We start from the raw sequence: 17,913 nt of genomic DNA, 5'->3' as shown, positions 1-17,913 counted from the left end.
ATGTGGCGCATGCATTTAGTTTCTATGGTTCAAGCGGTGATGTGCGTAGCTAGGGGGCATGGTTCTGACATCGCAACGTTAGGCCGCGCTGTGATTGGCTCGCGAAAATAGACATTTCTTGTATTTGCTCTGATCTGCTGCGCCACCGCTCACGCACTTCTCAACTGTAGCAACATCAGCCTCACAGTCAATTATCATTGATGCGTGTGCGCACGGTAGCGCACGCGCGCACTATATTACAGGCCTTAGGCTGCGGCCACGCTGCCGCTGAGCGCGCTCATGCTTGAGAGCGGTGACGTCACCAACTCTCCAAGCATGGGCGCTTGGCTCGCCTTCAATAATTTTAGAGCAGGAGAGGGAAGAGCTGGGGGGGCGGGTGGATGGCTAAAGGCTGCTGTGATTGGTGTTTGTGACTGGAGCACTTTCATTGTTTATAGAAGGGTCATCTGACCATTCTCAGCGCTTGGAAATCAAATTTCAATATCACTCTAAGCGACGAGTTTTGGGGAGCGTACGTGCACGAGCGCATCGAGCCAGCGTGGCCGTACCAATTTGTTATAACTGAAGTGAGTGCGCCGAGATGAGTTGTAATATATTAAGCTTCCTTGGGTTTCTGCAGCAACCATTTAGGAAGCCCCAGCACTTCCTCTTTAGAAATAGGCGGCCATTTTGGGTGCCCGGGGTAGCAGAATCTTTGCCGATTCATCACGGGAGAACGGATCGATTAGCAGCTGAGATAATGACATTGCCTTAAACTTAAGCAACTGCTGCATCTATTAAGATGAAATAAAAAATGTCAAGAGCCAATGCCACTTTTTTTTGTAAATTCTTTATTTGTAATCCACAATTTTATAACAGTAAACATTCAACACAGAGTAATACACTACAAAACAATTAACATTTTAAATTATAAAAACATACATAACATAGATACAATCACAAAACAAGTGTGAAAAAAAATATATATATATATATAGATATGTGCTCAAAGCTGTGACCATGCAGCAAGCTTAAGCCTATAGGGAACCATGTTAAAAATGGTTTTTGAAGCAAAAAGTGGCACTGTGTGCTCATTTGCATGTCATTTCCCAGAATCCCTTGCTGCAGTGCTGTGTGCGGGTGATAATGGGGAAAGGCGGGTTGCAGACCTGCCTAAGACATGTAGATGAGCATACAGTTGTATTTACATTTGTATATATATATATATATATATATATATATATATATATATATATATATATATATTAAAATAAGATCTAAAAACACGTCAAACCCATATTTAATAGTCCCAGTTGTAGCCATTATTTCCATATTGGCAGATACCTCCTCTCTTAAATCTTTTCACACAAATCTGTTACCAATAAACTCTGACCATGGCCGCCAGAGAGGCTCAAATTTTAACCTTGTATCAGTTGTTATATATAATAGTTGTTCCATTCTCATGACCTCCCAAATTCTCGACTCCCATTGTCCTATAGTGGGTGCATCCAGCTTTTCCCAGCTGACGGCGATAGCACACCTTGCTGCCTTCAGCATATGCATTAACAGAGATTTCCGGATTCTACGCCCCTCCACCCCTTCCCTGTTTAGCAATAACATACTCGGGATTCTAATCTTGGTGATATTGAAAATCTGCTCCACTATCACACCCCCCCAAAAAAACTCTATTTTCTTGCACTTCCACCAAATAGTATCTATTGGAGAAAAAGAACCCAGTCTTATAGCACTCATTCACAACAAAGTGTATAGTGATAAATTTAAAATACTTTATTAATAACTATGAATAAAAAATAGGGTGTTAAAACGTAATTAAATACTGTATAGAACAGCACGTGACTGTATCCTTTAGTGACCCACCTTAGTATAGGTGGGTGGATATGGTATGATCCCTGATTGATACTAGAGATCAGATGCTATGATTTATAGCCTCCTAAATATAGGAACGGAGCCAAAGAGAGCCCACCGGATTGACTGTCTCTAATAGAGTGTATCTAGACGTATAGTGCACTCTAAAAAGATACAATCATAGTGAAATGGCATGTACTGCGCTCAGTAAGACCTATAGATATCTCCCCCCCCCCCCAAATTAGAGATTGCACTGGTTTCTGTGTATTTTCACTAGCACTATAAGAGCTAGATCTCTATTGGGGATAAAAGGTTCCTTGTTCTCTTAGGTGCAGACTATTGGGCAAGGTCTGTGATGTTGATGAGCTTAAAGCAGCTATAAAAACACCAAAACACCTCTAATACTGTAAGTGGGGTGATGGTGATCTCTGCTGTGCTATAATGTATGTGCAGTACCCCTTACAGTCTAGGCACAAAATGCTAAGCTGCCACATAAAACTACTTTGCACTCAGGAGTAATCACCCTTATCATAGCAGGGTCAGATAGAGCGCAATAGGTGGAGGCTAATGTATGAGCAACATCCACAGTGTAGCGTGGGTATTGTAATAGTAGCGCTGACTGTATGGGTAAGTGTAGGCACATAGACAGCTGAGAAGCTACTCAGCAAAATTTAAATACAGATACTTGCCTGCACCAACGGCTAGTACTGAGGTGGGGTGCACAGGGGATTAATAATAAAGTGAGGTCAGAGCCCCAGAATCACCCCATCCCCCCTCACTAGGAGTTGGAGCAATCGTGTGCACAGAGTGTGAAGTGGGGAGCCGGTCTAGCTGAGGATCGCAGTGTCCCCTACATCAGCACTGATCCTGATTCTATCAGTGCCGATGTGTTCGAGGACCTGCCTGTCTATCAGGTGAGTTGTGGCAATTCCTCCCTGCACACGCGGGAAGTCTGTTTATTCAAACAGTACAGCCTTTGGATATTGATCCGCGTCAATGCATTTAGGCTTCCCCCGATGTGCATGTTCTTTCATCTAGGGATCGCGCTATACATTACTATTGCGGGACCCTCCATGCTCATAGGAGTCACTGCACAACTCACCTGATAGACAGGCAGGTCCTCGAACACATCGGCACTGATAGAATCAGGATCAGTGCTGATGTAGGGGACACTGCGATCCTCAGCTAGACCGGCTCCCCACTTCACACTCTGTGCACACGATTGCTCCAACTCCTAGTGAGGGGGGATGGGGTGATTCTGGGGCTCTGACCTCACTTTATTATTAATCCCCTGTGCACCCCACCTCAGTACTAGCCGTTGGTGCAGGCAAGTATCTGTATTTAAATTTTGCTGAGTAGCTTCTCAGCTGTCTATGTGCCTACACTTACCCATACAGTCAGCGCTACTATTACAATACCCACGCTACACTGTGGATGTTGCTCATACATTAGCCTCCACCTATTGCGCTCTATCTGACCCTGCTATGATAAGGGTGATTACTCCTGAGTGCAAAGTAGTTTTATGTGGCAGCTTAGCATTTTGTGCCTAGACTGTAAGGGGTACTGCACATACATTATAGCACAGCAGAGATCACCATCACCCCACTTACAGTATTAGAGGTGTTTTGGTGTTTTTATAGCTGCTTTAAGCTCATCAACATCACAGACCTTGCCCAATAGTCTGCACCTAAGAGAACAAGGAACCTTTTATCCCCAATAGAGATCTAGCTCTTATAGTGCTAGTGAAAATACACAGAAACCAGTGCAATCTCTAATTTGGGGGGGGGGGAGATATCTATAGGTCTTACTGAGCGCAGTACATGCCATTTCACTATGATTGTATCTTTTTAGAGTGCACTATACGTCTAGATACACTCTATTAGAGACAGTCAATCCGGTGGGCTCTCTTTGGCTCCGTTCCTATATTTAGGAGGCTATAAATCATAGCATCTGATCTCTAGTATCAATCAGGGATCATACCATATCCACCCACCTATACTAAGGTGGGTCACTAAAGGATACAGTCACGTGCTGTTCTATACAGTATTTAATTACGTTTTAACACCCTATTTTTTATTCATAGTTATTAATAAAGTATTTTAAATTTATCACTATACACTTTGTTGTGAATGAGTGCTATAAGACTGGGTTCTTTTTCTCCAATAGATACTATCACGTCTCCATCCAGTCAGCACCTCACAGGTTAATTTATAGCAGTGCGGGTTTTTCTTTACGTGTAGCACTTCCACCAAATATGAAGCATTGTTCCCATCTTCCCACATCCTCTCCAACACTTATTAGACGTTCCTGGATAGCATTCACTCAGTTTTTGTGGTGTATAGTACCACCTGTACATTATCTGATACACATTTTCTAAGATATTCATTGACATCGAGGAAGAGCTGGCATTACTCCACATTTGTGTCCTTTCGAGTGCAGAGTATTCCTTACCCCAAGCTAATACAAATCCTGGCTTAGGTTCAGCTTTAATTTCCAATAATGTTCTGCAGATATACGATATATTGTGCCCACCTGCGCCTAGCGATACCAACACTGTTTCAAAAGAGTTCAACTTCCTCAACGTATTCTTTTTATTTGTTTTTGTGTTTATTATAGTGAAAAACGTGCATATATTGCCATCTCTCCCCTTCTTTCAAATCAAACTGGTCCTGAAAATATTTAAAACATTTAATTTCTCCCATTTCCATCAGATCTCCTAGTCTAACTAGACCCGCACAGCTCCACATTTTAAATATTTTGGAGTCCAACCCTGGGGGAAAGTCGGGGTTCCCACATATTGGCGTGAGAGGGGATGGGAACGTAAAAACTCTCTCATCCTTGGATATTTCACCCCACGCACATAGCCAATGCCATTTCAAGTGTAAAACAGTAGGTAAACTCTTGTTTGTAGGCACAGTTTTGGCATAATGCATGAAGTGAATAGGAAGTGCACAAGCAGAACTATGCACAGTGACACATTACAGCGCTGTAGCTTCTAAGCCTGTGAAAAAAAGGGGAAAACAGACGCAAAAAGAAAACAAACAATATTTACATTGTATATTTTTAGAGATAAACTGCAATAATTAGCTAAAACTCAGTGAGGGAAATGTAGATATAAACAATGGCATGATATAAAGTTCTAGGTAATGGTTGTTTTCACTAATGGTACATGGTTGGTAAAAGCGGATGGGAACAGAGTGTGCATTCTGCAGTGAGGCTTTGCAGAAGATGTTACTTTGGCAAGAAAATTATTCATTTTGTCTAAAGACAGTGCCGACTTGCAGGCTAAATGTTATTTGGGCCATTTTAATTAAATGTAAAAATGTTGAACTACAAGACGCCATCTGAGGCTTCATAAGCAGAACATTATAAATTATGCATTATGCAGAAAATATCATATGAACAGCTTGGGGAGGAATAGTCATTTTATTTCCATTATTGAACAATTTCATAAATCACAGATGACAAAGCCAAGAAACAAATGAAATTCTATCTTTTAGAGGTAATTTCACAAGATGTACATTACACCAGGGTTAACAGAATTTATTAGTACATTCCTTATATTATATTGATAACCACATAGTTTTTTTTAAATCATATAACACAGATATACCATTGTTGTGGTGAGGGACATTAAAAATAGTTGTACTTTTCAAAGAAGTGCTTTATACCTTGGCATAGGTTACTGCAATTTTTGAATATTTCTTCAGTTTTTGTATTCTTTTTTTCATTTTTATAAACTCATAAGCAAGTCTGTAAAAAAATAAATCAATAACAATGAGTATTGTAGAATCCAGTTCTGATTGTATGTTCAAGTTCAGAATGAGGTATGCATTTGAAAATCTATAAAACATATCTGGAAGATACAAATAAAAAGTGGCACCTGGTCTGGTATGAACTGTCATTTAAGTCCATGGCAGTTAACGTTGGATTGGCTGTGTTAACCCACAACAGAACTTAGTGAATACATCCCAAAGTATGCACTGAATTTACTCCAGAATAAGACCATTTATCAGATGGTAATTTAACAAATAATAGGACAGATCCTCTGACACATATTTTTTTTTAACATTCCCTTATCTCAATTTAACGTATCCATATCCGTAACGCATATCCAAGTTTGTTTTAGTGATTAAAGCTGCAGTTCAAGCTGCCGTTTTTTTTTTTAAATATATATATATTTTCCCCATTCAATATGTGCATCAATACAATCTGCACACTGACAAGTGATTAGCTAAGCTGCAGATCTATCCGTTCTCCTGTAATCGATCGCTTGCTCCGGGTTATTGATTCAGTTCTTGCACAGTATTTTGGGCAATGTAGTCCTGGAATATGATTGACTGGGCAGTTACTAAATTCAATTGGTGCACTGCTAGAGACAGGGCGGGGCTCAAGAGCCAGAGCCTATCAGAAGGGGAAGGGGGCTGTCACTTTAGAAATGCTTCCTATACAAGCATACCCCGCATTAATGTACGCAATGGGACCGGAGCACGTATGTAAAGTGAAAATGTACTTAAAGTGAAGCACTACCTTTCCCCACTTATCGATGCATGTACTGTACTGCATTCGTCATATACGTGCATAACTGATGTAAATAATGCATTTGTAACAGGCTCTATAGTCTCCCTGCTTGCGCACAGCTTCGGTACAGGTAGGGAGCCGGTATAGCTGTTCAGGACGTGATGACAGCCACATGCGTGAGCTGCCATTTGCCTATTGGGCGATATGTACTTACTCGCGAGTGTACTTAATGTGAGTGTCCTTAAACTGGGGTATGACTGTATAAGGCTGAGCTCAGACAGTCTACTGCACTAGAAATGTCCCAGAGAAGCTCCAAGATAAACTGATGCTACCAGAATTGTGCACCTATAAAATTCTACCATATGTCCATAGAAATGATACAATGAATGCACTCCCGTTCAGGCTCCCAATGAGTGGTATATATAACAAATGAAAGTAGTGATACTGTGTACCTGTGACTCTCCTCCGGCACGGGGCTAGAGTGTGGCAAGGGGGAGGAATGAACTCGGTGCAGCCGTGTCCCCAGCCAGGGAACTAAATACGGTCTTAAGACACCCTGCTCCTCTGCCACTGCCCTCACAAAACCGGCGTCACACACAGCAATAAACCCCACAGCGGGGGTAGAAGGAGTACTCACAATCTTGACACGCCGCGTCTCAGCTTCGGAGTTCCACAGCTGATCCACCAGCTGACGTCAGGCTCCACTGATCCGGAAGTGCTCTGAAGCGTGCTCCAGCCGAGGTAAATGCAAAAGAAGAAAAGTTTTTCAGGCGGTTCACTGCAAACCGCGGGGGCACAAAAATAAAAAATCCTCACGCAAAGACTAAAAGGTTGTTTATTGAGTGCATTGGCGCATAAAAATACACTGCTACATGGAAACTCTGACGCGTTTCGTCCGCGAGCAAAGTCCCTGCTCGCGGACGAAAAGCGTCAGAGTTTCCATGTAGCAGTGTATTTTTATGCGCCAATGCACTCAATAAACAACCTTTTAGTCTTTGCGTGAGGATTTTTTATTTTTGTGCCCCGCGGTTTGCAGTGAACCGCCTGAAAAACTTTTCTTCAGTCTACTGCACTATGTTGCGTCCGCGCCTCTGTTTGCTGGCCGATGTGCGCTCATCCCCCGCAAACTGAATGATGCGACTTGATGGCGGGACTTATGTCATCCCTTTTAATAAAAAAAAAAAGAAACAACGTGTGTGTCATGTGATTGGCTGGTGAAATACACGTGATGCGGCTGCCGCTTGAAATGACAACTTCCGTTGTCTCCTTCAAGTGCAGCGGCGTCAACGCCGTACTTCGCCACCAGGAGTCGTTTCTTGTTTGACAACTCCCATTATCAAACCTGCACGTCACGTAGCAGACTGTCTGAGGGGGCCTTAGAAACATAAAAAATGTCTTTAAAACATTTGTTTGTTTGTTTTTAATTGCTACAAGTATTTTCTCATAGTACAGAACTGATTTATTAAAAAAATAAAAAAAACACACTTGTAGGATATTGCTTGAACTGCTGCTTTAAAGTGATATTTTATTTTATTTATTTATAAAAATGTTTTACCAGGAAGTAATACATTGAGAGTTACCTCTCGTTTTCAAGTATGTCCTGGGCATAGAATTAAAATGACAAATAATACATGGTTTCTAATACAGTTACATAAGTGAACAGGGTATACATTATATACAAGGCATTGCGTGCACAGCTAAAGATAATATATATTATGGACGTATGTAACAGTTACAGACCAGATTAAAATGTGAGACAGCTTTGGTTTTGAAAGAACTTAAACTGGTGGTGGATGTGAGAGTCTCCAGTAGGTTGTTCCAGTTTTGGGGTGCACGGTAAGAGGAGGAGCGGCCGGATACTTTGTTGAGCCATGGGACTATGAACAGTCTTTTGGAGTCAGATCTCAGATGATAAGTGCTGCATGTGATAGGGGTGAGGAGCTTGTTCAGGTAGATGGGTAGCTTGCCCAGAAAGTAATGTATTTGAAGGCAAGACAGGAAAGGTGAACTTTGCGCCTAGACTCAAGTGATGACCAATCTAGTTCTTTGAGCATTTCGCAGTGATGTGTGTTGTAGTTGCATTGGAGAACAAAACGGCATATTGAATTGTAGAGGGTGTCAAGCTTGCTAAGGTGGGTTTGGGGTGCCAAGCCGTATACTATGTCCCCATCTATATATATATGACTGAAATAATGTTTGTGTGTGTATTTGTGCCCCCTGTGATTGGCGGGCGGACAGCCACAGCTCATTGGCCTGCGGGGTGGGTTGACATCACAGCAGGGCGTGACAGTCACACCACCCACACCTGTCCGCCGCACCTAACCTCAACCCGGCGCCCCTCAGCACGAGCGGCACACCGCCTCACCTCAACTTGCCGCCCCTCACACCCAACACCCTCCCGCCTCACATCGTCGCCGGCTCCCGCATCACACACTGCCTTCCGCCTCACCCGCGGAAGGACCGGGGTAGGGGGGGGAAACATAGCCGCCGCACTGCCTCCAGGCTCACCTTACCCGCAGGAGCGCCAGGGACAGGGGAGAGAACGAGCGCCGGGGACGGGAGGGGGGGAACGAACGCAAGGGAACGAACGCCAGGGACCGGGGGAACGAGGACTGGGGGTCATGCAGGGGGACGACTGTGACGTCAGGTACAGGGAGGCCCATCGCCGGCCCCCCGCATCGCCGCCACTCCCCCGCCTCCCCTCCAGCCGCACTGCACTCCCCCCGCCGCCTCACAACTACACCACTACCTCGCACCCACCGTCCCAGCCACCCACCCACCTAGTCACTGCCTCGCACTCGCACCCACCCACCCAGTCACGCCCGTGACCAAGACGGTGAAATTGGAGCTGTGAGGGGGGGGGGGGAAATGGAGCTGTGAAGGGGGGGAGCGGAGAGGGGAGTGGAAAAATTAAATCCCGGGCAACGCCGGGTATATCAGCTAGTAGTCTATAATTGGCATTAGCATCTGCTGTGCGATACGCTTTCTGACCAGCAGACTTAAGGAAGATTTATTCCTATAAAGTACACCTAGTTTGGCATAGGTTTTGGATGTCAGGTATCAATGTGCAACCCAAATGTTAAGTGGGAGTCAAACCATATGCCCAGGTATTTAAAACTAGTAATAGGAGTTAGTGTGGTGTTAGCGTTGGTTCTATATGTTTGTGTGAACTAATATGGTATAAATGTAATGTATAAAGTATGGGTGTCCATATATACCTCCACAATATGAATGAATATTTCATTTATATTAATGTACAATTAAAATAAATGAAGGATGGACACTGCTTCAGCACAGGTGGCTCAATCATTATGCCTGAGGCACTGATTGAGCCACCTGTGCTGAAGCAGGGATATCCTGAAAACCTGACCCATTGGTGGCCTTGAGAACGGGAGTTGCCCACCCTTGCCCAAGTACCATCACTGCCCTAGGAATACAGGCGGTCCTCGGTTATCCGCCGGAATCCGTCCCTCAAACCGCCGTCGGATTGGCGATCCAATGTTAATCCACCGCGGTGAGTGTCGGATAATGGGTCCGACATCCAGTGGTGGGCTCCAAAGCATTACAACATTCCCTTCAGTCGTCTCCTGAAGTCTGTGCATTTTTTATTACTAGTAAAAGCTCCCTTTTTATACTTTTCCAGTATATATATATACAGTGTTCGACAAATACACATAACCACACGCCCGTGGCGAGTGGATTTAGGCCACTGGCGAGCTGTGCTGCGGCTCTATAAATTCCCCTGCTCGCGTCAAATTTTTTTAAAAAAATAAATAAATAATCCCCCTCCCTGATTGGGTTGACGTGGGGAAGAGGGCCGGCTGGCAGCTCTGGGTTAGCCCCTTCCCCCGATCTCCTCCCCCTGATCTCCTCCCCCCTGCGCCCTGATCTCCTCCCCCCCCCTTCCCCCGATCCCCGCTTGCTGTCCGGGGCGGGAGGTAGGCTGAGGGGGGTCCCCGCTTGCTGCCCGGGGCGGGAGGTAGGCTGGGGGGGGGTCCCCGCTTGTTGCCCGGGGCGGGAGGTAGGCTGCTGCGGCAGCGGCGGTGTCCGCCTCTGGAGGGGGTGCGGCGTCCGCTTGGGGGGGGGTGCTGCAGCGGCGTCTGCTTCCGCTTCGGGGGGGGTGTGGTGCTATGGTGCTGCGGCGGCGTCCGCTTCGGGGGGGGGTGCTGCGGCGGTGTCTTCCTCTGGAGGGGGGCGCCCCTCCCCTGCCTTGCGGAGGGCCCCCTGCCTTGCAGAGGCCCCACTGCTGCCATGTGCGACCCCCCCTGCCTTGCGGGTGTGTGTGTCAGTGACAGTGTGAGAGTGACAGTGGGTGAGTGTGTGTGTGTTACAGTGTGAGACAGTGACTGTGCGTGTGTGACTGAGTGACTGTGTGTGTGTGTGACTGACTGAGTGACTGTGTGTGTGTCTGTGAGTGTGTGTGTCTGACCGAGTGTGTGTGTCTGTGAGTGTGTGTCTGTGAGTCTCTGTGTGTGTGTGTGTGTGTGTGTGTGTCTGTGAGTGAGTGTGTGTGAATGTGTGTGTCTGTGAGTGTCACCCTCTCTCACTCTCCCTGTCACCCTCTCCCTTTCCCTGTCGCCCTCTCCCTCTCTCTGTCGCCCTCTCTCTCTTTGTCTCTCATTCTCTGTGTGTGTTCTCTCTCTGTCTCTCTCATTCTCTCTCTTTCTTTGTGTATGTCTCTCTCTCTGTGTGTGTGTGTGTGTGTGTGTGTGTGTGTGTGTGTGTGTGTGTGTGTGTGTGTGTGTGTGTGTGTGTGTGTGTGTGTGTGTGTGTGTGTGTGTGTGTGTGTGTGTGTGTGTGTGTCTGTCTCTCACCCACTCTCTCACTCTGGATCTCTTATTTACCCTATATATCTTAACTGCCCTATACCTACACCGAAATAACCTATACTGCTTTCTTCCAGATCTAACTCTCGAGCTTCACACGGAAGACATCGGAATCCCCCCTAAACCAGAAGACAGGTAAGGAACACCTCCCCTCCAATGTATAACATTGCGGGAATGAGGGTACCTGCACATTGAGGGACTGCGGATCAGGTAAGATCCCAGGCGGGATTGCTGCTTTAGATATTGTGACGCGGGGGCGTCCAGGCACTAGTTATGGGGTTGAGGAAACTAGTCATTCACATCTGGCTTTTTTTTCTAAATCCGACATTTACACACACATACACACACAAGTAACAAGGCCTAATTGTAGTATAATGTAATACAATAAATAAACTAATGTCAAAAACGAATGTTGTTCTTACTAGGAATTTATTCATTCATTTTTTTTTTTTTTAAAAAGCGGGTCTGGGGGCGGGGCTAGGTGGCGAGTAGATCTTTGGGTGATTTGTCGACCACTGAAGAAGATGAAAGGTGAAACACATGTAGAGTGGGAGCTGCTGCAGAACCCTGACACAGTGAATTACTGCCTTTCATCACCCTTTTGGATCTGAGGACTTTCACTTTTGCTGGCTACAATTTTCTGCACATATCTGATGAATCTGCCACTATGAGAAGCTAAGAATCTCTTCCCCTGTATTACAAATCTCCGTGGGGATAAGTATAACTTTTTCTACCTACTCATACTATGCCTGGATAACAACTATCTGCTCATTACATCCAGCTTTATGCTAGTTTGGATTCCATGACTTTGTTGATCACTCAGTCTTTTGAGATTTTATTATCTCTCTCTGCAGATGGTTTTGTGCTTTTCACACGTTTTTGATGCATGTGTGAATACTGATGTATGTGTAAATGTGTAAATTTTCTGTGGTTTGTAGTCAGCATTATTTATTGTGTCCTTTGATAGTGGTATATTTCTCTGACCGGCCGGTCTTTGTTGACCTAGTGAATTCATTTCCCTAGAGTTATACCTTACACCATTTCTTGTATTAGCTCTATCATAGAGTGTAGACAATATTAGTGTGTTTCCCAATTTGGTATGAATGTCATTATGTGTATTTCAGGGTCCTGCTCCCCTTTGGTTCTAACCATGTTTTAACATGTTATTAGTGACAACATTACAGTTTTTCATATTATACATAGGGTTATTCTGAGTGCTTATTATTGAGACTTCTTTTTTTCTCTGTCTTGTGTTTATATATATATATGTGGCTAACGAAATGCTTTTATTTGTGAGAACTTTCGAGATACACTGATCTATCCTTCCAGCGATGTTACATTGAATAAAGCAGGCAAGGGGTTTACTCAAAAACAGTGCATCTTGGAATGTGACTACAGCCCATCCCTCCCCCTGTGTAGTGTGCGATTTATGACTTGAGGTGTTAAATAGTACCTGAACGTTAGGGATGTAAGAGTGACTCTTGCAGCCAGTGGTTGCACTCATGTGTACTGTATGTAAGTATGTAAATATAAATAAAGAGCCCGCTATATGCAGGACCATTTGCAACGGGAGGGGGCGTGGCGGTGGGTTTGCAGGGGCGTGGCCATGACCTCCCACGGCTGGTTCGCCCTCATTGGCTGAACTGCCGGCTGGGGCGTGGTCATGCCTCCGTCGCAAACTCTGAACTTAAATTTCCCTGCCTGATTGAAAACCTTTCGCGCACCGCTGGGGAAAGGTGCGCGACAAGGTAGGAACTGGGACCGGCCTGACTGGGGGGGCGGGGCTTCAACGCACAGCGCAAGCCGAGGCGTGTTCGTAGAAGTGACTGGGGCCGCCCCCAAAGAGATAGCTGTGCGTGCATGCATATAACGCAGTATGTATACACATGGCCTTTAGCACTCATGGGAAGAGAGTTCTCTTGTGTCAGGGTAGTGACTCAAAACTTCGGTCTCAGTTTAAGCCACCGCTAAATGTCCCGAACAGTTGCTTTAAATTTGTATTGATACAACCGTCTCTCTTTCAGTGATCCAAGATTGCCTTTGAGTATGGCCACCTTCACATCTTATGGCCAGAGAAATGTTCCCCTACAGGACTGCCTCTGGTTCCACGTGTGATGCGGTGGCGATGCGGATTCATTCTCTTGTTTAGCCCCTGTCCCGTCTCACCTATGTAGTAGCAGCCCCCTGGGCATTTCATGCACATGATGAGGTACACGACATTGCTGGAGGAACAGGTGAACCTTCCTCTGATTTTGTACTCCAGATTCCTGTGTGGTATTGTGCCCGCTGTGTGGAGCATTGCGCAGGTTTTGCATCTTGCGTCCTGGCATGGTCTTGTCCCACATTCAGTTGTACTGTTGAATACTTTACTCCTCACCATCATTTTCTTGAGATTATGAGGTTGCCTGCATGATAATAAGGGTGTTTCAGGGAAGACCTGTTGCAGTCTTGTATCTTCCTGGAGAATGGGTTGTAGTTCCCTGGCGATCTTGCATAGGGCTTCTAGGTGTGGGTTATATGTGACCACTAAAGGTTCCCTGTCACTTGTCTCTTTCTGTCTGTATTCAAGGAGATCACTTCTTGGTATTCTGGTGGCTTTGTGGATTTCCTGGTCTACAATTCTGTGGTTATATCCACGGTTTATGAAATCCGATCTCAAGGTTGTAATCCACTGGCCTCTGTCTGTGTCAGAGCATAGCCTGTTATATCGTAGATGGTTGCATTCTAAGGCCTCGGCCATGGTCAGCGCTTACGCGCTGAGCCACGCTTGCACTTACCTGTGAGCCCCTACAGCCGCAATGAGAGCGGCTTTAGTAGGGGCTCGCCTACGCTTCTGCAAGCGTAGGTCTTAGGTAATTTTTAAATTCAAGCGCTTGCCGGAGCGCAGGGCCGGTCACGTGAGCGGTTCGCCAATGAGGGCGAACCAGCTCCGTGACGTCACTGGCCCGCCCCCTGACGGTGTGGAGGGAAAGCACCCGCTTTCCCTGAGCCTCAGCGTGCCTCAGCACGCCAGCGGGAAGCTTGGCTGAGGCCTAAGTGTGTGTGGGGTGGTAGCTGTTGTCCCTCAAATAGCTGCCTCTGTCTGTAGGTTTGCGGTATATAGAAGTCTGTAGTTGGTTGTTCTTTATAGTAATGGTGGTGTCTAGGAAATATACTTCGTCTGGGGTTTGGGTGAGTTTGAGGTTAATGGTCGGGTGGAACGTATTGAAGTACTCATGGAACTGTATATATCAGAGCTAAATGTAAGGAATAGCAATCCACTAAACAATTATTAGGTTATATTGGTTCGTGAAGTGGTCTGATATGAAAGAAATTAGTTTTATAAAGCAATTAGAATGTAATAATTATTATTTTCAAAAATATTAATATTATATAAGATTAGATACGATTTTGAAATGTGAATAAATGTGTACATTATTGCACATGCCCAAGAATAATTTCCACCCCGGTTCAATCCTCACGTCAGTTCCCTCACCTTTTGTTCTATAAAGAAGCAGTACATAACATATATACAATAAATAATTGTGTATATATATAGAAGTCAGTCACCCACAGGGCCAATATAGGTTTTCATTAAACGGGATCAACGTTTGCGGTCCTCTCCAGGACCATCCTCATCTTGAGAGGACTGAAAAATATATATATATATATATATATATATACAGTGCTTGACAAATCACCCAAAAATCTACTCGCCGAACCAAAAAATCCACTCGCCACCTAATCCCGCCCCCAACCCCGCCCCTAGTCCCGTCCCCAACCCCGCCCTTAGTCCCGCCCCGCTTTTAAAAAAATACATAAATAAAATAAATTGAGTAAATTCCTAGTAAGAACATTCGTTTTTGACATAAGTTTATTTATTGTATTACATTATACTACAATTAGTCCTTGTTACGTGTGTGTGTGTGTGTGTGTGTGTGTGTGTGTGTGTGTGTGTGTGTGTGTGTGTGTGTGTGTGTGTGTGTGTGTGTGTGTGTGTGTGTGTGTGTGTGTGTGTGTGTGTGTGTGTCGGATCTAGAAAAAAAAAGCCAGATGTGAATGACTAGTTTCCTGAACCCCTTAACCAATGTCTGGACGCCTCGCTTCACAATATCTAAAGCAGCAATCCCGCCTGGGATCTTACCTGATCCGCAGTCCCTCAATGTCCAGATACCTTAATTCCCGCAATGTTATACATTGGAGGGGAGGCGTTCCCTACCTGTCTTCTGGGTTAGGGGGGGTTCCGATGTTTCCTGTGTGAAGCTTGAGTCAGATCTGGAAGAAAGCAGTTTGTTATTTCGGTGTAGAATAGGGCTGTTAAGATATATAGGGTAAATAAGATATCCATGTCCAGAGTGTGAGACAGAGAGAGTGTGGGTGAGAGACAGAGAGTGAGAGAGAGACAGAGAGAGAGAGAGACAGGGGAGAGACAGAGAGAGACAGAGGGGAGAGAGAGAGAGAGGGGAGAGAGACATAGAGGGAAGAGAGACAGAGAGGGGAGAGCGACAGAGAGGGGAGAGCGACAGAGAGAGGGAGAGCGACAGAGAGGGGGGGAGGAGAGACAAAGAGAGGGGGAGAGACAGAGAGGGGGGGAGAGACAGAGAGAGGGGGGGGAGAGACAGAGAGGGGGGGAGAGACAGAGAAGGGGGGAGAGACAGAGAAAGGGGGGAGAGACAGAGAAAGGGGGGAGAGACAGAGAAGGGGGGAGAGACAGAGAGAGAGGGGGAGAGACAGAGAGAGAGGGGGAGAGACAGAGAGAGAGGGGGAGAGACAGAGAGAGAGGGGGAGAGACAGAGAAGGGGGGAGAGACAGAGAAGGGGGGGAGAGACAGAGAAGGGGAGAGAGACAGAGAAGGGGAGAGAGACAGAGAAGGGGGGAGAGACAGAGAAGGGGGGAGAGACAGAGAGAGGGGAGGAGACAGAGAGAGGGGAGGAGAGACAGAGAGAGGGGGGAGAGACAGAGAGAGACAGGGGAGAGACAGAGAGAGACAGAGGGGAGAGAGACAGAGAGGGGAGAGAGACAGAGAGGGGAGAGCGACAGAGAGGGGAGAGCGACAGAGAGGGGAGGGGAGAGCGACAGAGAGGGGAGAGCGACAGAGAGGGGAGAGCGACAGAGAGGGGAGAGCGACAGAGAGGGGAGAGCGACAGAGAGGGGAGAGCGACAGAGAGGAGTGGAGGAGAGACAGAGAGGGGGGAGAGACAGAGAGGGGGGGGGAGAGACAGAGAGAGGGGGAGAGACAGAGAGAGGGGGAAGAGACAGAGAAGGGGGGAGAGACAGAGAAAGGGAGGGGAGAGACAGAGAAGGGGGGGAGAGACAGAGAGAGAGGGGAGAAGAGAGGGGGGAGAGGGGGAGAGAGAGGAGGAGAGACAGAGAAGGGGGGGAGAGACAGAGAACGGGAGAGAGACAGAGAAGGGGGGAGAGACAGAGAGAGGGGAGGAGACAGAGAGAGGGGAGGAGAGACAGAGAGAGGGGGAGAGACAGAGAGAGAGGGGGAGAGACAGAGAGAGAGGGGGAGAGACAGAGAGAGAGGGGGAGAGACAGAGAAGGGGGGAGAGACAGAGAAGGGGGGGAGAGACAGAGAAGGGGAGAGAGACAGAGAAGGGGGGAGAGACAGAGAGAGGGGGGGAGAGACAGAGAGAGAGGGGGAGAGACAGAGAGAGAGGGGGAGAGACAGAGAGAGAGGGGGAGAGACAGAGAGAGAGGGGGAGAGACAGAGAGAGAGGGGGAGAGACAGAGAACGGGGGGAGAGACAGAACGGGAGAGAGACAGAGAAGGGGGGAGAGACAGAGAGAGGGGAGGAGACAGAGAGAGGGGAGGAGAGACAGAGAGAGGGGGGGAGACAGAGAGAGGGGGGAGAGACAGAGAGGGGGGGAGAGACAGAGAAGGGGGGAGATACAGAGAGAGAGGGGGGAGAGACAGAGAGGGGGGAGAGACGGGGGGTAACTGATTGACTGGGGGGGTGGGATAACTGACTGGGTGGGGGGTGGGATAACTGACTGGGTGGGGGGTGGGATAACTGACTGGGTGGGGGGTGGGATAACTGACATATGACTGACTGGGTGGGGGGTGGGATGACTGACTGGGTGACTGCGTGGGGGGGGTGGGATGGGTGACTGCGTGGGGGGGTGGGATGGGTGACTGGGTGGGGGGGTGGGATGGGTGACTGGGTGGGATGGGTGACTGGGTGGGGGGATGGGTGACTGGGTGGATGGGTGGGGGGGTGGGGTGACTGGGTGGATGGGTGGGGGGGTGGGGTGACTGGGTGGATGGGTGGGGGGGGTGGGGTGACTGGGTGGATGGGTGGGGGGGTGGGGTGACTGGGTGGTTACCTCTGGTGTCCTGCACACACACATTCTCTCTCTCATACACACACACACACACACTCAATCTCTCTCTCCCATATACACACAAACACTCAATCTCTCTCTCTCTCTCACACACACACACACACACACACTCAATCTCTCTCTCCCATATACACACAAACACTCAATCTCACTCTCTCTCTCACACACACACACACACACACACACACTCAATCTCTCTCTCCCATATACACACAAACACTCAATCTCTCTCTCTCTCACACACACACACACACACACACAATCTCTCTCTCCCATATACACACACACAAACAAACACTCAATCTCTGTCTCATACACACACACACTCAATCTCTCTCTCCCATACACACACAAACACTCAATCTCACTCTCATACCCACCCACCCACACACACA

The sequence above is a fragment of the Ascaphus truei genome, chromosome 5, assembly GCF_040206685.1.
Source record: "Ascaphus truei isolate aAscTru1 chromosome 5, aAscTru1.hap1, whole genome shotgun sequence".
NCBI classification, from domain to species: domain Eukaryota; kingdom Metazoa; phylum Chordata; class Amphibia; order Anura; family Ascaphidae; genus Ascaphus; species Ascaphus truei.
The sequence above is the reverse complement of the archived record's forward strand: the minus strand, read 5'-3'. Positions refer to the sequence as shown.